Source organism: Ranitomeya imitator, chromosome 4, assembly GCF_032444005.1.
Source record: "Ranitomeya imitator isolate aRanImi1 chromosome 4, aRanImi1.pri, whole genome shotgun sequence".
NCBI lineage: Eukaryota > Metazoa > Chordata > Amphibia > Anura > Dendrobatidae > Ranitomeya > Ranitomeya imitator.
This window is the reverse complement of record NC_091285.1, coordinates 590,372,605-590,398,738: the sequence shown is the minus strand read 5'-3', so window position 1 is coordinate 590,398,738 and position 26,134 is coordinate 590,372,605. Positions and strand designations below refer to the sequence as shown.

Sequence of the window (26,134 nt, the reverse complement as noted above, 5' to 3'; positions counted from 1 at the left end):
ACATGTGCCCTCCCAGGCTACGTTGGGTTTCAGGACACTTCATCATCTCATTAGAAAAAAAAAAAATGAAAGAAACAATTAAACATCTGTTGATGATTCTCTCCTATAAAAAATCGTCAACACATACAAAATCTCAGATTAAAAAAAATGAAAAAAAATTACCCAACAACTGTTCTATTATGTTCTGTTCCATTAATTATATCTTCTCTAGTTGTTAGTTATATCATAAGCTCATCTAAATATATTATAGCATAACTGCCAACTGTTGGTGCTATAGTTTGAGTGAAGCTTCCCTTTGTACGCTACCTCCATGTTCTCCACCTTCACTTTCTCACAACAGAAGACAAAACATCCCAATCTAAAATCTTAACAAACGAAGAATCTTTGATGGTTTAAAACTAAGATATTTACGCGTTTCGGTGCCAAACAGGCACTTTTTTAAGGTTAAAAAAAACCTTAGCACTTTTTATTACAAGTGATTTTGGAAGGCCACAGGAGGTTTCGCTATCGACCCAGATATGCATTACAGTGCAGGACAATCTACTATATTTCTATAGTCTGCTGCAGATTTTTCTGCTGCAGATTTTTTTTAATGCTATAAATGGATAGGGTTAATATTGATGAAAACCCCCACCATCCATTTACCTTGTGGAGGAATTTCAACAGAAAATTCCACAATTAAAATTCCCAACAAAAACAGAATGTGTGCATCTGGTTTTAGAGGAGAAAAATTGGAAGCTTCTTTTGTCTTCTTTCTTTGAATCTTGGACTGCCACTTTAAAATGTGACTACTTAACAACCATTATGAAATGTTTTTACGGAAGACAATCGGAGGACTTCTTCTCAAGTGCAGCCTTTTTAAGGTGGAGCTAAGAAGAATGCTTCGGTATGTGTGTGGAAAACTGATGCCCTCGCTATTGTTAACAGCCTTGTGCAGAAGGTACTGAGAAATAAACTTGGTCCCTGATCATTTATCCCACTCAATTAAAGGATTATATGAAGCATATATGTTATCCCCTATCTTCGAGATAGGGGATAATGGAACTTATTGATCACTTAGGGTCTGACTGACCTCCCTCTGATCATGAAAAGGGGACTCCACACAGCCCTGTCTGAATAGAGTAGAGGTTGACCATGCTTGGCAATTTCTGTGAGGTGCACAACCTTCACCTTCAACACAAACCCCTTCTTGAGATCAGAAGGGGGTCCCAGTAGTTGGACTCCAAGAAGTCATTAAGTTATGCCGTATGCTATCGAGAGGTGGTAACTTAGACTTCTTTACAACCCTATTACATTTCTACAGGAATGATTGTGATACAGTTCGGCTATCTCAGTCAGTCTTATAGAAAGTGAAAAGAGAGATGGCCAAGCATGCAAACAGGGAGGGCTCTGCGATGTAATCGTGAGGAGCCTGCGGTTAGATTAACAGCAATCATATATTTATTGTTCCAATATAATGAGCACAGACGATTAATGTATTTAGTGGGAAAGCCCCATCAAAGTGAAAAACAAGAGCAGTATTATGGGGTTATAAAAAAAATAATAAAAGTAAAAAACTTTATGAAACATTAATTAATTATATAATAACTATTTACAGTATTTCAATCTAATTTTAATTCTGGGGGTACGGCCAGACATGGCATTCACATTGAGGATGTTTTAGAACCATAATGGCACCCGGCCGCTGAGGTTCTTGGCCAGCAAAGCCAAGCCTATTTGTTTCTAGATTACCAAAGAGTTGTGGACCTTGTGTATCAAAACCTCCAAAAAAGCCCTTTCATTATCTAAAGAAACCAATTAAAGTCCAGCGTTCAATTTTTTTAAAACCTCACTACGGAAATTAAACATGGACCTTGATTGGGCAACACGGATAATTTTACCAATTGGCTTTTCACACCTCAAGGTCAAAACTGATAGAGTTCAATTTTTCCACAAAGTTTATCAAGCTTCCATGCTGTCATGTCTTTCCATTAAATGAATAGTCCGCACATGATCATGAATATTCATTTGGCCCATATTAATTTGTTAATATAACAGGAGATTTTACACATCTGTATGATTGCGGTCATTAACGATGAATGATGATGTGATTGTGTAATACTACACGCCTGATTAATAAGAAGTGCACAAGTTATCCATGTTGTAAGAACCAAGGTATCAACAGAATAGGCCCGAAATTACCTGTCAAGTCCAAAACTAATGATGGTGATACAAGACTTGCCATCATAATACGCATAGCTTGCATTTTACTATGTCATTGAGAATGAATGTAAATAACAAAAAAAGGATTGGCGTCAAATTGTACAAGTGCTGACACATATAAGGGGTTATCAAGAGATAGGAGAGCATCGCCTGATAATGAAGGGGCTGTTCCTGTTTGTAGGGTATTTGTAGGCATATATGGCAGCCATGATAAATTATTTATGTGAGAGCTCATGGAACAGAATGCACAATATGTACAGCAATATATTATGGGGAGTTAATACGAAGCTTCTTCCCATGGGAAGAGGAACGCTCAGAATGAACAGCTGTGATAGGGCACAATGTGCAGCAAGTTCAACCTTTTTCCAATATCTAACCTCCTCTAGCATCTCCAAAGGATTTGGAAAAAGAACACGACGTCCCTGGCTTCGACAGAGGACATCACAGCTTTCCTTACTCCATTGTGGGTTTCTCAATTCCAGGTGGTGCCTCTGACTGTTACGATCTGCTCATCACAAGAAGATCAATCTTTGTGATAGCATTTAACCGTCCAATAATAACCAGAAAGTAATTTCTGCTATAAGGAAAATGTATATTCCAGATTTATATAACATTCACGTATTTAGCACAAACTATACTTACTCCTATTGTTACCTGTCCCAGATGGAATTTATAATTTAACTTTAGTACAGTCCATAGCATACAACAAGAACCCACAATTTCACAAAAACTAATAGCACATAACAGGAAACGATAGACTGACCATATAAATACCATGATGATGGCACTTCCCATAGCTCTGTGGTGCCCTGAGATGCAGCGTACAAATAACCATTCATTACAGTGTCATTAAAGGGGTTGTCCAGCCTTAGGGTACAAGTCTGCAGTCACTCTATGTGACGGCAGACTTGCGAATCCTCACATTGCGCAAAACTGTGCGTTGTGAGGATTCTATTTTGCTGGTGTAGGGAGCGGGAGGGCGCGAGTATGCGATTTGCAGATTTGCATACATGCAGTCCCATGCCAACTAGATGGGCGCGACCTTGTTCATTACAAGTGACCGTCCGACCATCTGATGTGTTTTAGGGCCTCCTGATTTACAGTGTGATTTCATGGGAGAGAAGGATTGGGCAGTTGGGATTTCAATGCCTGATCTTTTTGTTTTCGGGGGAGATAAGCCTCTGCCGTAAAGGTCTGACAATGGCTTTCTGCCCATTGAAAACACATGGCCAGTGGACTGAACACTCAGTCATGAGTATGGCTAAGTCGGGAGAGATAACTGTGACTAACTTCATAGGTTAAGCAATATTCTCTGGGAGAAAAAACGAATGCAAATTATCTCACCTTGAAAAAATCATATGGCACAAGTCAGACACTGACTTTTAGGCTAGCTAAATTGAATAGCTGGCATTAGAGAGTGAGCGTTCTTCCTCTTGGAGGAGATAGTACTGTTTGATGGCCCGATTCAGGGGCCCTGATTTAGTGTCTTACTATAAGTTCTCCTGCGCTCTTTGTGCAAACATTTTTTATATATCACCGTCAACATCTAAGAACTAACAGTACATTTCTATAAACCTATATACATAAACACACATATTACACCCACAATGCTTCCTATCCAGTTATTCACAGTGTGAATTTAAGCTTTACATGTCATTTTTTTGACACCAAACCAAGAGAACAAAAAAAAAAATATACAGAAAAAAAACAACAAATGAATAACCGTTTCAAAATGAATCCAGCACAAAAGCAGAAAAGGGCTCCTTTGTGTTTCCAGCCGAATAAATTACAGCTCAATGTTATTAAAACACTTAGTCGTTAAGTTGCCAAGAAAATCCAGTATATTGGAGCGTACGTGAGGGCTTGTCTTCATGCAGAGTAATTAAATGAGATTTATGGGCCTGTATTACATCAGACGTTGATAGTTCATTTTTCCTTCCTTCATATTTTGTCCTGCTTTATTAGAGCGTTTGACAGCTGGTAAAAATAGTGTTACATTCCCCAGTCCATTGCTGAGTCCCCATTCAGAGGTATATCTCTCCCCCCTGTCACGTTTCCTGCCGGAGATGATGAATGGTACCCTCTCCTTCACTATACTGAATTCTGCACTAAGCAATGTCAGACACAGCACCAGTTTATCTTAATCTGTGATGTTCTGAGAGAGAGAGAAATAGGCCGAGCCAATTTAGGTTTGGAGTTTAAAAGATGCGATTTATCGTCTCTTCTGCTGTACTCAGGGAGAAAAAATCTGGATGATAAATATATGCCCCTATCTACATTTATTTACAGATTAAGTGAAGAGGAATGCTAGACAGCTCCGGCACATGCTTAACCCTATAATCCCGCTACTGGGACTATGGATGACGTTAAGAAAAACAACATGTTTATGTGGTTATAGAATGGGCATTTCATTATGAAAAGTGCTGCCCTATGTATTAAAGGGGCACTAAGCCTAAAATATAAAGCTAGAGCACCTTATTAGAGCCGCTGGTAGAATCCATACATAAGTACGTAAATGGTCCCGTGATCATAATGGAAGACATTTTTCCTTATGAGGATACATTCACACTGGCTATTTATCAGGAAAAAACATTCCCTGGAATGCTCGTTTATAGTTAGGTGTTATCCGAGCATGCTCAGGTGCTAACCGAGTGTGTTCGGAGTGCTCAAAAAATATGTTCGAGTCCCCGCGCCTGCATGTCTTGTGGCTGTTCAACATGCCTGTTTGTTAGGCAATCCCTGCATGTGTTGTCCCTGTCGAACAGCCATGAGACATGCAGGTGCGGGAACTCGAACATATTTTTCAAGCACGCCGAAGACATTTGGTTAGCACGCGATCATGCTCCGATGAGACCTAATCTGGTCACGTTCGCTCATCACTACACATTTCCCAATAATCAAGCAGTTTGAAAAGGCTGCCGATTCACAAATGATTGTTCATTGGGCAAAATGATTTTTAAGCTTACTTGTTCTGAACAGAACATTGCCCTGTGTAAACAGGAGATAAGCTGTCAAAAACTACAAAATTCTATGTGCATGGGGCGATCATATTAATGATTGTTCTGTGCGCAGGGAAGTGATGTCCACTGATCGGCGTCTAAGTAGCTGATTGGCAGTTTTTTAACAGCCATGGGTGGGCGAGTGTAATTGCATCCTGGCTGCAGAAATCCCACTGAACATTTCAACTTCACCGAATATTAAAATACCTACTTACAAGGCGTGTATTGTTCAACTGCACAGCAAATGCAAGTAAGGTAGACCATTAGTTCAGACAAAGGCATAAGCTGAAGCTCATGAACCCTAATGCAAAATTTGTAACAGGCTCAACTGGTGAGGTGGATTCACTAAGCCACAGTTCAGGGTGAACGCAGAGACTGAGTGTGATGGCACAGCAGGTTGAACTTGCTAGACGGCACGTGGAACAGCAAGGATCAGCAAAGCAGGCAGAAATGAGGAGCAAGATAGGCCAGAAGACACAGAGCCAGCAGTGTAGACAAGCACAGGAACTGAAGATGTATGAACAGTACAGGAGTAGCAGAAATATTTGTAATGTGAACTAGTCCAGGCCTAACTGGTGGAGTGCAGCAGTGATCGTTGACTTTGTGGAACTTTCTCCCATCTCCCTACTGCATCTCTGGAGCTCAGCCACAGTGATCTTGGGGTTCTTCTTTACCTCTCTCACCAAGGATCTTCTCCCACAATTGCTCAGTTTGGCTGGACAGCCAGGTCTAGGAAGACTTCTGGTGGTCCCAAACTTCTTCCATTTAAGGACTATGGAAGCTACTGTGCTCTTAGGTTACAAAAGAGTTTCGCAATACTCAAGGTTCCTAAGAGCACAGTGGCCTCCATAATCCTTAAATGGAAGAAGATTGGAACCAACAGAACTCTTCCTAGACCTGGCTGTCCAGCCAAACTGAGCAATCGTGGGAGAAGAGCCTTGGTGAGAGAGTTAAAGCAGAAACCCAAGATCACTGTGGCTGAGCTCCAGAGATGCAGTAGGGAGATGGGAGAACATTCGACACAGTCAACTATCACTGCAGCCCTCCACCAGTGTGGCTTTAATGGCAGAGTGGCCTGATGGAAACCTCTCCTCAGTGCAAGACAAATGAAAGCCTGCATAGAGTTTGCTAAAAAAAAACACATGAAGGACTCCCAGACTATGAAAAATAAGATTCTCTGGTCTGATGAGACGAAGATAGACCTTTTTGGTGATAATTCTAAGCGGCATGTGTGGAGAAAACCAGGCAGTGCTCATCTCCTGCCTAATACAATCCCAACAGTGAAACAGGGTGGTGGCAGCATCATGCTATGGGGGCGTTTTTCAGCTGCAGGGACAGGAAGACTGGTTGTCATTGAAGGAAACATGAACGCAGCCAAGTACAGAAATATCCTGGATGAGAACCTCTTCCACAGTGCTCTGGACCTCAGACTTGGCCGAAGGTTCTCCTTCCAGCAAGACAATGACCCTAAGCACACAGCTAAAATAACAAAGGAGTAGCTTCAGAACAACTCTGTGACCATTCTTGACTTGCCCAGCCAGAGCCCTGACCTAAACCCAATTGAGCATCTCTGGGGGGCCTGAAAATGGCTGTCCACCAACGTTCACCATCCAACCTGAAGGAACTGGAGTGGATCTGCAAGGAAGAATGGCAGACGATCCCCAAATCCAGGTGTGAAAAACTGGTTGCATCATTCTCAAGAAGACTCATGGCTGTACTAGCTCAAAAGGGTGCTTCTACTCAATACCGAGCAAAGGGTCTGAATACTTATAACCATGTAATATTTCAGTTTTTATTTTTTAATAAATTTGCAAAAAAGTCTACATTTCTGTTTTTTTTTGCAGTCAAGATGGAGTGCAGAGTGTACATTAATGAGAAAAAAATGAACTTTTTTTGAATTTACCAAATGGCTGCAATGAAACAAAGAGTGACAAATTTAAAGGAGCCTGAATACTTTTCGTACCTGCTGTTTAAACAGGAGATGTCCTTGTAATCTGACAGATTTGGATCACCACTGCAAGGTAGAGTGGGCAAAGGTTGCCAAATCTAAAGGTGCCATGCTAATAGACTCTTCCCCAAAAAGACTGAATGCTGTCATAAATTCAAAGTGCAAATCAACACAGTATTAAATTAAGAGTGTGCATATTTATGCAATTACATTATTTTAGTTTTCTATTTATCACCCTAAAAGGTTTCAGATTATTTTTCAATTGAATTGTTCAGATTGTGGGTGACGTTTAAGGTGGAAAAAGTTCTGAAATGATTTTTGGTATGATTTTTTTACACAATATAAACCTGGGATTTTTAGACATAGGCGTATATATATCTCACACAATGCCCAATTGTACTTGTCAACATCAATATGATAGTAAATGTGTTGGGTATCTTAATAGTGTCAGATGATGGCTCCGAACCCTAATAGTCCTGCTCCCCTTACATTTACCATCATTGCAATTCAGCCCCTGAGTGTCAGTTCAATCCGTCCTCTTCCAAAACGTAGCTGTAAAAATAACGAAACTGTGCAGTGGATTGGCCAGCCTATCAAATGTGGGATATGAAAGTGTCAAGCAAGCCTATCACCCCACATTGGAGCTGTGAATATATGAAGCATTAAAAAAACAGAGACAGCATTTCATGGAGAATCTAATGAGGATGGATACAGTCCGGCATGAATCAACAAGACACACAGCGCAATACCATTAGTCTGCTGACTACATGTCATTATGAGCTCCAAAGAGGCAGGAGGATGAAAAATCGCTTTGCTTTGCCTAGATGCACGAGATGCATATGAGGTTGAATCCTCCAGGATATCAGAGCTATCAATCCACTGAGAAGAGACATTACCTCTGGCTCGATCTATATGCATCAGTTAAATCTATGAGCTATATACTCTTCTGCCCACCAAGACAACGGTGACATGTATATGGCATGCTGATCCGCAGAAAGTACCTTTTTTTTAGCTCTCTTTTTAGCTTTGCACCGAATGACCTCTAATGACCGTAATCTGGGACTGGGAGCATTATTTATTTGGCTGCTTTATGGAAGACTGGATGTTCAGATAACGGGTTTTTCAGCCAAGGTCCCTAATAAATTAGCAAGCCACTACTTCTGCCACTGAAATCGGCTGGGTAATTGGTCGACATGTAAGACTAACGCAATATAATGTGAACTTGTGAATTTATAGGTTAGAAGTTGAACGTGTTCATGGGCAAATCAAAGAACCATTGTCTTATCTGCAAAAAAGATGAGACTAGTACATGCTACTGTGATTTTTACACGGACCCTACATCGTTTATGTGAATTGACCTTTTTACTTACATTGGTCTGTCGGCTGTTCGTTTGCAATCTATTGTGCATCCGAACAACACAAGGATCGCAACCAAGCTAATCTCAACTGTTCCTAAGTATTACCCATCATTTACATTCCTTAAACAAAAACATATTTTCATGACTGGTCCTTCATTATGGCTGCTATGACTGAGCCCTAACACTAGTATGGGGATGAACAAACCAGGAGAGATGTTCAACCTGCACACCACAAGTTACTATACAGACTAGGCAAATCCCTAACTTGACCCTGATTTGTCCCTGCTTGACCACGGACGCTGCCACCCTAAAATTACACAGTGGCTTCCCAATTAATGTTGGCTGACCCTGTGTGATCTTAACTGCACACAGAGTGTAACCCAAAACAAAAACAGGACATGCACACAGTGCACACAGACAGAAAGTGAGGGACAGGGCAAATGACGTGCTCACACTGTTGTAACAAGGTGGCGCGGGGTGGTAGTCATGACAGAGTTCATTTAAAGCAACAGTCCATAAGCACCCCGGTCCCTTGCACATAAAACCGACAGGAGAGATACAACCCAATGCAATTTACCTTTCCTCCACAATCACTGCTGCACAGGCAAGAAGGGTCCAGGGACATAATCCAGGCAGAGTTGTAATCCAACAGGAAAAATTATTTATTGTAGAAAAGAAAGATGCAATAAACTGTATAAACTTCTTGCACTTTCCCTAACAACATTCACCGCAGTATCCGCGGCAGTCGCAATAGAAGTGATAGTCCACATGCTGGTATCTGGACACTTATAGTGCTCGGCAGGGCACTTACACAGTCCTGGTGCCCACTTCCACTGCCCGGGGGTCCGGGGCAGCATTCTCTCCCCTCCAGGGGAGCATATGACTCCAGAAGCTGCTGACCACCTGCCCTGGGCAAGCCTGCCCGGGAACTGACTGAGGAGTAGGAAGAGCAAGAACTTCCTGCTCCTTTTGGGGCTGTTAACCCAACCTCCTGGGTTAACCCCTTCTGTCCCTGCCTCTAACATGTACATAGCAGGTACAATACATTTCACAGTACAGACATTACAAGACAATGCACATCAACAGGTTACATACAGGAAAACCACAACACAGTAAAAGAGGGAGAGAGGGGAGGCAACAAGGTCCTCCGCCACCTCCTTAGGCTGGGTTCACATTGCATTATGGCAGTCTGTTAGACGGACTGTGTTACACCACGGCATAATGCGGTGTAACGCAGTCCGTTAACGCTGCCATTAACCCCTATTATGGGGCGCATCGCCAATGCATGCAATAATCGGCATGTGCTAGAGATGTGCCGTCATTCAGTGACGGAGCCTCAAATGCGGGCTGCAGCATCTGAGGCTCCATCACCACTAGCACAGATGAATCATCTGAGCTAGCGGTATAGCATAACGCGATGGCGTGTATGCTATAGCGTTAACGCAGCCCATCAACGCTATTCATTGAATGGGCTGCTTTAACACAATGTGAACCTGGCCTTACACAGTCATACATGAAAGATGGAAGAAAAAGAAAGGAATCCAAAAAGACCTCCGGTATTTGTGGAAACCCCCAGACCTTAAATGTAACAAAATGAGAAGAGTGCTGGGAAGAGGAACATGCAAACAAACTGGAAGAGAAGACATAGAAAACATCTCAGCAAGATAATCCTTAACTGGGGAGCTGGGACTCCAAACATCCAACTTGGAATATAGCCAGCAAAGACTGCATGTGCCAGCTCCTCCCAAGATGTGATAGGACAAACCAAACAAGGAAGTGAAAACACATGGAATGGAACTAGAGAGAGTACAAAGGAGGGCAACAAAATTAATAAAGGGGATGGGAGAACTACAATACCCAGATAGATTAGCGAAATTAGGATTATTTAGTCTAGGAAAAAGACGACTGAGGGGCGATCTAATAACCACGTATAAGTATATAAGGGGACAATACAAATATCTCGCTGAGGATCTGTTTATACCAAGGAAGGTGACGGGCACAAGGGGGCATTCTTTGCGTCTGGAGGAGAGAAGGTTTTTCCACCAACATAGAAGAGGATTCTTTACTGTTAGGGCAGTGAGAATCTGGAATTGCTTGCCTGAGGAGGTGGTGATGGCAAACTCAGTCGAGGGGTTCAAGAGAGGCCTGGATGTCTTCCTGGAGCAGAACAATATTGTATCATACAATTAGGTTCTGTAGAAGGACGTAGATCTGGGGATTTATTATGATGGAATATAGGCTGAACTGGATGGACAAATGTCTTTTTTCGGCCTTACTAACTATGTTACTATGTATGTTACTATGTTACATGCATAGAAGAAACACAAGAGGATTATCAGCAGGTGGACAGAGACAACATAGGCTGTGGTCTAACAGATAGGGAAACCGACCCACAGCCAGAGGTCATCGAACTGAGCCCCAGAGCTGAGTCATGACAATGGCTTTAGGAGACCCAACAAAAGCCAGTGTCACAACATGGACCAAAAATGTTGTTATGAGTTGATCAATTGGCCATACAAATAAAAAATTAACTTGACTAACTGCAGGCAATGTCTAGTGAAACATCTGCCAAGTGCAGAGAGCCTAAGTGAGCAGTATGGCGGCTCTACGTTTAGCACTATTACAATACAATGCTTGAGTTCTGGGCTCAAATCCAAGAAATTACGATATATTTCCACGTATTAATGGATTCAATGAAGAATGAGATGGAACATTTAAATTGTGTGCCCTACTAAAAACAGTGAATGGTATATTTACAGCACTGCAGAATATGTGGATCCTGTTCAGACCTATGCTTTGATTCAGTGCTTTTTGTCATAAAGCACTTTGAAAAGTAGCAAAATTATGTGACTTTTGGCGATTTCATGACAGTTTTGGATAGGCATAAGTGGGACAGAGGCGGGAAGCCACAGATTGCCAAATTCATGCCGAATGCTGGAGTACCTTATGCCAGATATCTTTCTCCAGTCCTTGACTGAAGTAAGATTAGTGGTGAAGAGCAGGAAGGTGCAACGGCTTGTCAAATGCCTCTATTTCATTAACAAGAGTCCACTTCTTAATGAATCAGGCACGTCTCACTCCAACACTTCCCCTTATGAAGACCGGCATAAACATGATTAACTCAAGTTTTTTCACGTTATAAAAAGGAAAATGTCTTGCAATTTTCACACTGCCTGAATTTAGGACTCTTTCTTCCTGTTGGGCACAAGGATATTAGGAGCATTAGGCCCGATATTTTGTATAGTAGACTTCTGAGCTGCTAATCTGAGCATGCCCTCATAAGGGCACAGGTCATCATGAAGAGAGGGCGAGAAAGAAAGCTGAAGTGGATCCTGTGTTATATCCTGTCTGTAGAGGTGTCAAGTGTCATAATTCTGTCTGTAGTGATAATGAGACTGCTGAAAAGTATTGTACAGAATACTATTATTATTATTTGGTATTATAGAAAAGACAGTTTTATGTTAGCATAGTGCCTAGAGGACAATGTGAAGACTGAAAGACTTCTGTTTTAGGTGTTTTTTTGGCTAGAATATACGATGCCAAATAATAATTCAATAAAATGCAAACAACAGACAATCAGTGCCCAAATGCTACTACCATACAACACCCAAATAGTAAAAAGATGCTAATTGCCTGGAGGTCTAGGGCAGTTAATAGGGTTAAAGCCAGAGGTCAACTATAAGTCAGTTTGTTATACCCTAAAATGATCCATAAATATACTGGAGACCAGTTTGGGAGGCTGCCCAGTATATTTAGCACTTAGCTGGAAAGGACATTAGAGGAATATTATGAGGACAACTCTATAAATTACTCTCAGGCCGGCGTCACACTAGCGAGTTTTACGGACGTATGAGCGCAGAAAATACGTCCAGAAAATACGCATTGCATACGGCCCAATGATTCTCTATGGGGCAGCTCCTATCTGCCGTATATTACGCACCCGTAATATACGGTATGTTACGGGCATAGCAAATCGCAGCATGCTGCATTTGTCTGCGTATTGCGCAAAAAATATGCCAATGAAAGTCTATGGGGGCGAGAAAATTACAAATTACACACGGACCATGCGTGTGACTTGCGAGAAATACGCAGCGGTGTTCTAGAGAAAAGCCGATAATTCAGTGCGGTGTACAGTAAAATCACACTGACAGAATAGAATAGGTAGAATAAATGTGTACACTAGGGTTGAGCGAAACGGGTCGAACATTTTCAAAAGTCGCCGACTTTTGGCTAAGTCGGGGTTTCATGAAACCCGATCCGACCCCTGTGCGGGGTCGGCCATGCGGTACGCGACTTTCGCGCCAAAGTCGCGTTTCAATGACGCGAAAAGCGCCATTTCTCAGCCAATGAAGGTAAACGCAGAGTGTGGGCAGCGTGATGACATAGGTCCTGGTCCCCACCATCTTAGAGAAGGGCATTGCAGTGATTGGCTTGCTGTCTGCGACGTCACAGGGGCTATAAAGAGGCGTTCCCGCCGACCGCCATCTTACTGCTGCTGATCTGAGCTTAGGGAGAGGTTGCTGCCGCTTTGTCAGAAGCAGGGATAGCGTTAGGCAGGGTCCATTAACCACAAAACCGCTTGTGCTGCAGCGATTTGCACTGTCCAACACCACCCTCGGTGTGCAGGGACAGTGGAAGTTTTTTTTTTTTTTTTTCCCCTCAGCGCTGTAGCTCATTGGGCTGCCCTAGAAGGCTCCCTGATAGCTGCATTGCTGTGTGTACGCCGCTGTGCAAACCAACTGCTTTTTTCAAAGCACAAATCCTCTTGTTCCTTCCTTTCTGCACAGCTATCTTTTTTGTTTGTCCACACTTTTTATTTCATTTGTGCATCAGTCCACTCCTTATTGCTGCCTGCCATACCTGGCTGAGATTACTGCAGGCAGGGAGATAGTAGCTGCCTGCCATACCTGGCTGAGATTACTGCAGGCAGGGAGATAGTAATTGTAGGACATTCCCTGTGTTTTTTTTTTTTTTTTTTTTGGTGGGAGATTAAGATTGGCAATTTGGCATTTCTGCTAGAGTGCCATCCCTGTGTGTGCCATCTCTCTCACATAGTGGGCCATAGAAAGCCTTTTCATTTTTCTGTATTTTTTTTTGTGGGGTGTATAAATTCTCCCTGATAAAAATACAGTGGGAGATTAATATTGGCCTTTGGGCTTGTGTGCCAGTCCTGAGTGTGCCATCTCTCTCACAAATAGTGGGCCATAGAAAGCCTATTTTATTTTTTTTGGGGTTTTATAAATTCTCCCTGAAAAAAGGGAGATTAATATTGGCCTCTGGGCTTGTGTGCCAGTTGTGAGCGTGCCATCTGTGCCAGTCCTGAGCGTGCCATCTCTCTCACAAATAGTGGGCCATAGAAAGCCTATTTTATTTTTTTTTTGGTTTTATAAATTTTCCCTGAAAAAAGGGAGATTAATATTGGCCTCTGGGCTTGTGTGCCAGTTGTGAGCGTGCCATCTGTGCCAGTCCTGAGCGTGCCATCTCTCTCACAAATAGTGGGCCATAGAAAGCCTATTTAAATATTTTTTTGGTTTTATAAATTCTCCCAGAAAAAAAGGGAGATTAATATTGGCCTCTGGGCTTCTGTGCCAGTCCTGAGCGTGCCATCTGTGCCAGTCCTGAGCGTCCCATCTCTCTCACAAATAGTGGGCCATAGAAAGCCTATTTTTTTTTTTTGGGGGGTTTTAGAAATTCTCCCTGGAAAAAAAAAGGGAGATTAATATTGCCCTTTGGGCTTGTGTGCCAGTACTAAGCGTTCCATCTCTCTCTCTCTCTCTTAGTCAGTGGGCCATAGAACGCCTATTTTTGGTTTTATTTGTTTTCTAAATTCTCCCTGAAAAAATCATTTTATTTTATTTGGTTTCTAAATTCTTCCTGACAAAATCATATTTTTTTTATTATTTTTTTTTCTAAAGTCTCCCTGAAAAAAAAAAAAAAAAAACAACCAAAAAAAACAGTGGGAGATTAATATTGGCCTTTCTGCTTGTGTGCCAGTCTTGACTCCTGGGTGCGTCATCTCTCAGTCAGTGGGCCATAGAACGCCTATTTTTGGTTTTATTTGTTTTATAAATTCTCCCTGAAAAAATCATTTTATTTTATTTGGTTTCTAAATTCTTCCTGATAAAATCATTTTTTTTTTATTATTTTTTTTTCTAAAGTCTCCCTGAAAAAAAAAAAAAAAAAACAACCAAAAAAAACAGTGGGAGATTAATATTGGCCTTTCTGCTTGTGTGCCAGTCTTGACTCCTGGGTGTGCCATCTCTCTCTCTCTCTCTCTCTCTCTCTCTCTCCAATTGTGGTCCATAGAAAGCCTATATTTTTTTTCCTTGATTTGGGTTCCAAAATCTACCAGAGAAAATAACTCCATCAATCACATAGCTAGACTAATCTCGTTAGAGATGATGCCCTACCGGTTAGTTGAAAGCGAAGCTTTCAAAGACCTGATGGACTACGCTGTACCACGCTACGAGCTACCCAGTCGACACTTTTTTTCCAGAAAAGCCATCCCAGCCCTCCACCAGCATGTTAAAGAGCGCATCGTCCATGCACTCAGGCAATCTGTGAGCACAAAGGTGCACCTGACAACAGATGCATGGACCAGTAGGCATGGCCAGGGACGTTACGTGTCCATCACGGCACACTGGGTAAATGTGGTGGATTCAGGGTCCACAGGGGACAGCAAGTTTGGGACAGTTCTGCCTAGCCCACGGTCTAGTAAACAGTTGTCTGTAGCCGTTCGCACCCCCTCCTCCTCCTCCTCCTCCTCGTCCTCCTGCAGAAGCAAGAGCTCGTCCACAGACCGCAGTCGCACAAACACTCCATCCGCACCTGCCACTGTTGCACACCAGGTCTCCCATTATGGGGCAGCTACTGGCATACGTCAGCAGGCTGTATTGGCTATGAAGTGTTTGGGCGACAATAGACACACCGCGGAAGTTCTGTCCGAGTTCTTGCAGCAAGAAACGCAGTCGTGGCTGGGCACTGTAGATCTTGAGGCAGGCAAGGTAGTGAGTGATAACGGAAGGAATTTCATGGCTGCCATCTCCCTTTCCCAACTGAAACACATTCCTTGCCTGGCTCACACCTTAAACCTGGTGGTGCAGTGCTTCCTGAAAAGTTATCCGGGGTTATCCGACCTGCTCCTCAAAGTGCGTGGACTTTGCGCACATATCCGCCGTTCGCCTGTACACTCCAGCCGTATGCAGACCTATCAGCGTTCTTTGAACCTTCCCCAGCATCGCCTAATCATAGACGTTGCAACAAGGTGGAACTCAACACTGCACATGCTTCAGAGACTGTGCGAACAGAGGCGGGCTGTTATGTTTTTGTGGGAGGATACACATACACGGGCAGGCAGTAGGATGGCAGACATGGAGTTGTCAGGTGTGCAGTGGTCGAAGATTCAAGACATGTGTCAAGTCCTTCAGTGTTTTGAGGAATGCACACGGCTGGTTAGTGCAGACAACGCCATAATAAGCATGAGCATCCCCCTAATGCGTCTGCTGATGCAAAGTTTGACGCACATAAAGGATCAGGCGTCTGCACCAGAGGAAGAGGAAAGCCTTGATGACAGTCAGCGATTGTCTGGTCAGGGCAGTGTACATGACGAGGTACCGGGCGAAGAGGAGGTGGAGGATGAGGAGGATGATGGGGATGAGTATATTTTTAATGAGGAAGCTTTCCCGGGGGCACGGGAAATTGGTGGCGTGGCAAGGCCGGGTTCTGGTTTTTTGAGGGACACAAGTGACGTAGATTTGCCTGCAACTGCCCCTCAACCAAGCACAACCGCAGATTTGACAACGGGAACTTTGGCCCACATGGCGGATTATGCCTTGCGTATCCTCAAAAGGGACACACGCATTACAAAAATGATGAACGATGACGATTACTGGTTGGCCTGCCTCCTTGATCCTCGCTATAAAGGCAAATTGCAAAATATTATGCCACATGAGAACTTGGAACTAATATTAGCAACAAAACAATCAACTCTTGTTGACCGTTTGCTTCTGGCATTCCCTGCACACAGCGCCCGTGATCGTTCTCACACGAGCTCCAGGGGCCAGCAGACCAGAGGTGTTAGAGGGGCAGAAATCAGAAGTGGCGTTGGCCAGAGGGGTTTTCTGACCAGGTTGTGGAGTGATTTTTCTATGACCGCAGACAGGACAGGTACTGCAGCATCAATTCAAAGTGACAGGAGACAACATTTGTCCAGTATGGTTACAAACTATTTTTCATCCCTTATCGACGTTCTCCCTCAACCGTCATTCCCATTTGATTACTGGGCATCCAAATTAGACACCTGGCCAGAATTGGCAGAATATGCATTGCAGGAGCTTGCTTGCCCGGCAGCTAGTGTCCTATCAGAAAGAGTATTCAGTGCTGCAGGTTCAATACTAACAGAAAAAAGGACTCGTCTGGCTACCCAAAATGTAGATGATCTAACCTTCATTAAAATGAACCACAACTGGATTTCAAAATCTTTTGCCCCACCCTGCCCGGCTGACACCTAGCTTTCCTATGAAAAGGTCTTGCCTGTGGACTATTCTGAATGACTTTTCCAATCTCGTAATTTTCTTCACCTGATTGTCCAGCATACGACATGTTTCCACCTCACGAAATGGCCAAACTCCCCACACGGGGCCGTGCTATCGCCACTTTGCGCTTGGACCCAAAAGAGTGCTGTTTGTCTGAAGAGGTGGGTGTGGCCGCTTTTGGTCGACGGCACTGCCACTGGGTCCCTCATAGTACAATAAAGTGTCTCTGGCGGTGGTGGTGCGCACCCAACGTCAGACACACCGTTGTAATATGAAGGGCCCTGTGCCTGTACCGCCGGCCACAAGCCAGTTCCCCCCCCAGCTCAAACAGTGCTCTACCACTAGCAAAATTATCTCTCACAGCTTCACCAATGTGTAGTCTAGGCGCTGACATCCTTCAATGCCTGGCACTGACAATACCATTGTTTTGACATTTTTGTTATGTTAGGCCTTCGAAGCCTGTCTGCGGTCCCTTCTTTCTACAACTACTACACTGACCAGGCCACTGCTGGCCGTGTTACCCTGGAACCAATTTAAAAGTGCCTATAGTCAGCCCAATTTTGTTATGTTAGGCCTTCGAAGACTGTCTGCCGTCACTCCTTCCACTAGACTTCCACTGACCATACACTGCTGCCCATGTACCCCTGGAACCAATTTAAAGTGCCTACAGCCAGCCCAATTTTGTTATGTTAGGCCTTGGAAGCCTGTCTGCGGTCACTCCTTCCACTAGACTTCCACTGACCAGACCACTGCTGCCCATGTACCCCTGGAACCAATTTAAAAGTGCCTACAGCCAGCCCAAGTTTGTTATGTTAGGCCTTCGAAGCCTGTCTGCGGTCACTCCTTCCACTAGACTTCCACTGACCAGACCACTGCTGCCCGTGTACCCCTGGAACCAATTTAAAAGTGCCTACAGCCAGCCCAAGTTTGTTATGTTAGGCCTTGGAAGCCTGTCTGCGGTCACTCCTTCCACTAGGCCTCCACTGACCACACCACTGCTGCCCGTGTAACCCTGGAACCAATTTAAAATTGCCTACAGCCATGTGTTATTATTTTAGGCCTTCGATGCCTGTCTGCGGTCACTCCTTCCACTAGGCCTCCACTGACCACACCACTGCTGCCCGTGTAACCCTGGAACCAATTTAAAATTGCCTACAGCCATGTGTTATTATTTTAGGCCTTCGATGCCTGTCTGCGGTCACTCCTTCCACTAGGCCTCCACTGACCACACCACTGCTGCCCGTGTACCCCTGGAACCAATTTAAAATTGCCTACAGCCAGCCCAATTTTTTTATTTTAGGCCTTCGATGCCTGTCTGCGGTCCATTCTTTCAACTACTACTACACTGACCAGGGCACTGCTGCCCAAGTACCCCTGGAACCAATTTAAAATTGACTACAGCCATGTGTTAATATTTTAGGCCTTCGATGCCTGTCTGTGGTCACTCCTTCCACTAGGCCTCCACTGACCACACCACTGCTGCCCGTGTACCCCTGGAACCAATTTAAAATTGCCTACAGCCATGTGTGATTATTTTAGGCCTTCGATGCCTGTCTGCGGTCACTCCTTCCACTAGGCCTCCACTGACCACACCACTGCTGCCCGTGTAACCCTGGAACCAATTTAAAATTGCCTACAGCCATGTGTTATTATTTTAGGCCTTCGATGCCTGTCTGCGGTCACTCCTTCCACTAGGCCTCCACTGACCACACCACTGCTGCCCGTGTACCCCTGGAACCAATTTAAAATTGCCTACAGCCAGCCCAATTTTTTTATTTTAGGCCTTCGATGCCTGTCTGCGGTCCATTCTTTCAACTACTATTACACTGACCAGGGCACTGCTGCCCGTGTACCCCTGGAACCAATTTAAAATTGCCTACAGCCATGTGTTATTATTTTAGGCCTTCGATGCCTGTCTGCGGTCACTCCTTCCACTAGGCCTCCACTGACCACACCACTGCTGCCCGTGTACCCCTGGAACCAATTTAAAATTGCCTACAGCCATGTGTTATTATTTTAGGCCTTCGATGCCTGTCTGCGGTCACTCCTTCCACTAGGCCTCCACTGACCACACCACTGCTGCCCGTGTACCCCTGGAACCAATTTAAAATTGCCTACAGCCATGTGTGATTATTTTAGGCCTTCGATGCCTGTCTGCGGTCACTCCTTCCACTAGGCCTCCACTGACCACACCACTGCTGCCCGTGTACCCCTGGAACCAATTTAAAATTGCCTACAGCCAGCCCAATTTTTTTATTTTAGGCCTTCGATGCCTGTCTGCGGTCCATTCGTTCAACTACTACTACACTGACCAGGGCACTGCTGCCCAAGTACCCCTGGAACCAATTTAAAATTGACTACAGCCATGTGTTAATATTTTAGGCCTTCGATGCCTGTCTGCGGTCACTCCTTCCACTAGGCCTCCACTGACCACACCACTGCTGCCCGTGTACCCCTGGAACCAATTTAAAATTGCCTACAGCCAGCCCAATTTTTTTATTTTAGGCCTTCGATGCCTGTCTGCGGTCCATTCTTTCAACTACTACTACACTGACCAGGGCACTGCTGCCCGTGTACCCCTGGAACCAATTTAAAATTGCCTACAGCCATGTGTTATTATTTTAGGCCTTCGATGCCTGTCTGTGGTCCCTCCTTCCACTAGGCCTCCACTGACCTGTCTACTGCGGCCCGTGTACCCCTTGAACCAACCTAATAAAATATTTAAAAAATTAATTTGATTATAAAAAATAAGATCGTGTTGAGATCTCAAATGCAGACATTTTAACAATCAAAACAAACACACAACAAATATCTGGAACTGTACTACAAAGGTCCAACAGCTACAATTTCTTTCTCCTGCAAGAAGTTAACTGAAAGTTTTTTGGAGTTGTTAACACAGATATGGCATCCACCGAGTGTTGTCCTGTCGCGTCTCCTTTAAATTATTTCCAATAAGATGTTAAACTATTAATTTAATAAAATCAATAATTAAAAAAATAATTGAGTAAGTCAAAAGCACATTGCAAATAAACATTAATTACAAATCAAGAAGCATGGCGCGTCCGAGGGTGAGTAGATACCGAATAAGAATATAATCACCCTCGGACGCGCAATGCTTATTTACAACAGCCTTCCTTCCTAAGAATCAGCCCTTCCGTGGTGTAGAGAGAGGTTGTGTTACACTCCAAGGTGTTCCCCAGGTTGCCTTTCCTGAGCTTCGATCTTCCGGCTCTCGTTTAGTAGCTGTTGGAAACTACGCTGCATTAGGCCTACTAATTGTGTATGGGGTGTAGAGACAGGTTGTGTTACACTCCAAGGTTTTCACCAGGTTGCCTTTCCTGAGCTTCGATCTTCATGCTCTCGTTTAGTAGGTGTCGGAAAGTAGGCTGCATTAGGCCTACAAATTGGGTATGGGGTGGAGAGAGATGGTGTGTTACACTCCAAGGTGTTCCCCAGGTTTCCTTGCCATTGCTTCGGTCTTCCGACTCTCGTTTAGTAGTTGTAGAAAAGTACACAGCATTAGGCCTACAAAATGGGTATGGGGTGGAGAGAGATGGTGTGTTACACTCCAAGGTGTTCCCCAGGTTGCCTTTCCTGAGCTTCGATCTTCATGCTCTCGTTTAGTAGGTGTCGGAAAGTAGGCTGCATTAGGCCTAAAAAATGGGGAATGGGGTGGAGAGAGATGGTGTGTTACACTCCAAGGTGTTCCCCAGGTTTCCTTGCCATTGCTTCGGTCTTCCGACTCTCGTTTAGTAGTTGTAGAAAAGTACACTGCATTAGGCCTAAAAAATGGGTATGGGGTGGAGAGAGATGGTGTGTTACACTCCAAGGTGTTCCCCAGGTTGCCTTTCCTGAGCTTCGATCTTCATGCTCTCGTTTAGTAGGTGTCGGAAAGTAGGCTGCATTAGGCCTACAAATTGGGTATGGGGTGGAGAGAGATGGTGTGTTACACTCCAAGGTGTTCCCCAGGTTTCCTTGCCATTGCTTCGGTCTTCCGACTCTCGTTTAGTAGTTGTAGAAAAGTACACAGCATTAGGCCTACAAAATGGGTATGGGGTGGAGAGAGATGGTGTGTTACACTCCAAGGTGTTCCCCAGGTTGCCTTTCCTGAGCTTCTATCTTCAGGCTCTCATTAAATTGTGGTTAAATGGAACAACTGCATTTGGCGTACTAGTTGGTTTGGGGCCTACTATCGGTGTCTGCCACTCCTTGCTGTTCTCCTGGTTTCCTGTCCTGAAATTCCATTTTCAGCCTCTCGTTAAGTAGTTGTTAATGTTAGACTGCATTTGGCCTACTAGTTGGGTTGGGGCCTACTATCGGTGTCTGCCACTCCTTGCTGTTCTCCTCCACTGAACAAAGCTGTGCCGCCTGTTTACTACGGTTGCCAATTTTGAACTGCATTTCGACTACTTACTGATTTGGCCCTACTCTCTGTGTCAGCCTCTCATTCCAGTTGTCCTCCACTGCAATGCCCCCTGGTTATTCCTGTGTTACCAATTTTGAACTGCATTTAGCCCACTTTCTTCTTTGGGCCTATATCTGTGTTTCCACTTCATCGTGCCCATTGCCCAGCCAGTGATAGATGAGTCTGCTGGTACATTGACCCATAACGCAACATTCCCCGTGCACGCTACACAACAACATTGTGACCCTGCTGAAAGTCAGGTTGCTCTTCCCGCATACCATACCACCTTACACGGGGACAAAGAGGAAGGTGCAGATGAAAGTGCAGGTTCCCTCATCAGGTGGGGGGAGGAATACTAGTTGGCGACGTCACTGGCACAGGGCCTCTCATAGTACGCAAAAGTGTTGCTGCCGGTGGGAGGCGCCCCCGCCGTGCAAACACACCGCTGTACTTTGAGGGGCCCTGTGCCAGTGCCAATGCCAACGAGTGGGCCCCCCCCTGCTTGCTCAGGATCACAGCACTTGCAAAGTTGAAATACTTACCTCTCCCTGCTCCACTGCCGTGACGTGGTCCAGATTTACTGGGCCCACTAATTACTTGAACCAGCCCTACCCCCCACAACTTTAGCCAAATGACCCCCAATTTCAAATGCCTTCCAATTATTTTAAGGTAAATTACGCTTGACAAGCTTCATTAAGAAGAATGGATGGTTTTGACATTAAAATGGGCACTCTAGGTGTTTTCCTGGCCCCCACTCACTGCCGACTATGCTGCCCCATTGACTTGCATTGGGTTTCGTGTTTCGGTCGATCCCGACTTTACGTCATAATCGGCCGATTTCACTCGACCCGACTTTGGACATAGTCGGGTTTCGCAAAACCCGGCTCGACTCTAAAAAGGTCAAGGTCGCTCAACTCTAGTGTACACATAGTATAGGTATATATATATATATGTCAGTGAGACACACACACATATATATATATATATATATATATATATTTAATTCAGCGCTAGATAGCAGAAAAGTCGGTAATTCAAATGCCGGCTTTTCCTATCTCCTTCACAAACCCGACAGGATATGAGACATGGTTTACATACAGTAAACCATCTCATATCCCTTCTTTTATTACATATTCCTCTTAATAATGTAATATCTTTGTGTCAAATTTGGGGTCTCTACCTATTAAATTAAAGGGTTAAATCCCGGAAAAAAATTGGCGTGGGCTTCCGCGCAACTTTCTCCGCCAGAGTGGGAAAGCTAGTGACCGAGGACAGATATTAATAGCCTTTCTAAAAACATCTGCCCCCAGCCACTCCAGAAAAGGCACATCTGGAAGATGCGCCTATTCTGGCACTTGGCCACTCTCTTCCCACTCCCCTGTAGCGGTGGGATATGGGGTAATGAAGGGTTAATGTCACCTTGCTATTGTAAAGTGACATTAAGCCAGTTTAATAATGGAGAGGCGTAAATTATGACACCTATCCATTATTAATCCAATAGTACGAAATGGTTAATAAAACACTCACATATTATTAAAAAGTATTTTAATGAAATAAAGACACAGGGTGTTTTAATATTTTATTATACTCTTAATCCACCTGAAGACCCTTGTCACCTGAAACAAAGTAAAAAAAAAAAAACCAACAATATTCCATACCTTCCGTCATTGCAGTCTTGTCCCACGCTGTAAATCCATCTGAAGGGGTTAAATCATTTTACACCCAGGAGCCTGCTAATGCAGCCGACCCTGCCTGTAATGCTGTGTGCACATGTTGCTGTTTTTTCGCTAAGTGCCAGAATAGGCGCATCTTACAGATGTGCCTTTTCTGGGGTGGCTGGGGGCAGATGTTTTTAACACATGTAAACCATGTCTCATATCCTGTCGGGTTTGTGAAGGAGATAGGAAAAGTCGGCAATTGAATTACCGTCTTTTCTGCTATCTAGCGTTGAATTAAATATAAATATAGAGTATATATATATATACAGTCATGGCCAAAAGTTTTGAGAATGACACCAAAATTATATTTTCACATGATCTGCTGCCCTCTGGTTTTTATTAGTGTTTGTCTGATGTTTATATCACATACAGAAATATAATTGCAATCATATTATGAGTACCAATAGGTTATATTGGCAGTTAGAATGAGTTAATGCAGCAAGTCAATATTTGCAGTGTTGACCCTTCTTCTTCAAGACCTCTGCAATTTTCCCTGGCATGCTCTCAATCAACTTCTGGACCAAATCCTGACTGATAGCAGTCCATTCTTGCATAATCAATGCTTGCATTTTGCCAGAATTTGTTGGTTTTTGTTTGTCCACGCGTCTCTTGATGATTGACCACAAGTTCTCAATGGGATTAAGATCTGGGGAGTTTCCAGGCCATGGACCCAAAATCTCTATGTTTTGTTCCATGAGCCATTTAGTTATCACCTTTGCTTTATGGCAAGGTGCTCCATCATCCTGGAAAAGGCATTGTTGGGCGCCAAACTGCTCTTGGACGGTTGGGAGAAGTTGCTCTTGGAGGACATTCTGGTACCATTCTTTATTCATGGCTGTGTTTTTAGGCAAGACTGTGAGTGAGCCGATTCCCTTGGCTGAGAAGCAACCCCACACATGAATGGTTTCAGGATGCTTTACAGTTGGCATGAGACAAGACTGGTGGTAGTGCTCACCTCTTCTTCTCCGAATAAGCTGTTTTCCAGATGTCCCAAACAATCGAAAAGGGGATTCATCAGAGAAAATGACTTTGCCCCAGTCCTCAGCAGTCCACTCCCTGTACCTTTTGCAGAATATCAGTCGGTCGCTGATGTTTTTTCTGGAGAGAAGTGGCTTCTTTGCTGCCCTCCTTGAAACCAGGCCTTGCTCAAAGAGTCTCCGCCTCACAGTGCGTGCAGAAGCACTCACACCAGCCTGCTACCATTACTGAGCAAGCTCGGCACTGCTGGTAGTCCGATCCCGCAGCTGAAACAGTTTTAAGATACGGTCCTGGCGCTTGCTGGTCTTTCTTGGGCACCATGGAGCCTTTTTGACAACAATGGAAGCTCTCTCCTTGAAGTTCTTGATGATGCGATAGATTGTTGACTGAGGTGCAATCTTTGTAGCTGCGATACTCTTCCCTGTTAGGCCATTTTTGTGCAGTGCAATGATGGCTGCACGTGTTTCTTTAGAGATAACCATGGTTAACTGAAGAGAAACAATGATACCAAGCACCAGCCTCCTTTTAAAGTGTCCAGTGATGTCATTCTTACTTAATCATGACTGATTGATCGCCAGCCCTGTCCTCATCAACACCCACACCTGTGTTAATGGATCAATCACTAAAACGATGTTAGCTGCTCCTTTTAAAGCAGGACTGCAATGATGTTGAAATGTGTTTTGGGGGTTAAAGTTCATTTTCTGGGCAAATATTGACTTTGTAAGTACAGTAATTGCTGTTAAGCTGATCACTCTGACAATCAGGAGTATATGCAAATTACCATTAGAAAAAATGAAGCAGTAGACTTTGGAAAAATTAATATTTGTCTCATTCTCAAAAATTTTGTCCATAACTGTATATATATATATATACATATATATATATATATATATATATACTGTATATATGTTTTTAAGAATATTTGAGCCGATGGATCCATGATATGTCCATTTTGCAAGCCTGCGAGAAAAAATCGCCGTACGGAAGCCATACGGATGCCATACGGATGACACACAGATAAATTTGTGCGTAAAAATCGCATCCTCGCATTGAATACGGAACAGTGTTTTGGGCCAATTACTGCGTATTGCGGCCGTAAAAAAAAAAACGGACCGTATTTACTTATGCCTAGCGTGACGCCATCCTCAGGCATCAGCTTCTCAACATTAGGTTAAAGTGGTGGTCTCATGGTTTTCTGAATGTGATTGGGTGGTGCGCTACTCAATGTATGCTTGGATATGCGGCATAGTTGCACCACTGACCCAAACTGTGCACTCTCCAATGCAGCAAGCGGAGACAGCTTTGTGTCTATAGCATCTTTGGAGTGCAGTGGCACTGACACAAGCCAGCTACAGAGCAGCACTTACAAGCTCTATGCAAAGGGTTTTTAGGCACTGCACACTTTGCCAGTGCTAGTAGATTGGACAGGTGGCCAGTAACCTAGGCAGTAAACTATAAAATAAAAAAATCTATCCATACTTGAGAATGGAGTGAATTTTTAATAACAAGTAAATTGCTTGTTTTTTACCAGCACTTTGTAACTTTACTCATTTCAGATGAGGAGACAACCTTTTTATGCATTACTAAGCACATAATATACAGTGCTTAACATAAATAAGTACACCCCAATAGATTTGTCAGAAAACCTGTATTTTTCTGTTAAAATCAACTTATTATGTGGGATACCATACTACAAAATACTCCCACAAATGTGGGTCATTGATAGCAAACAAGATTTTGCACACCCAAAAAAGTAGTTTTACTAACAAATTCATTCAAGAGCATGCAAAAATTAGTACACCTCAATGAAACCTTAAGTAACAAGAATTGAACCACAGGTAAATCTCATTATTCATTAGACAAGTGTCCAGCAGACAGTTGACTGTAAAATGACATTACTTAACAAAGAAAACCTCTTTCCATTTAATCATGTCAGCAATGGCACCACACAGAAGAGAAATGTCGCAACCTGAGAAAGAAAACCACTTCATT

General features: G+C 43.6%; 1 long non-coding RNA gene across 1 annotated transcript in view; it reads right to left on the bottom strand.

Moving 5' to 3' along the window:
- The window catches only part of LOC138676844 (uncharacterized), a 288,868-nt gene that overhangs the window by 75,321 nt on the left and 187,413 nt on the right, over window positions 1-26,134 (bottom strand). The gene's annotated exons all lie outside the window — the stretch shown is intronic.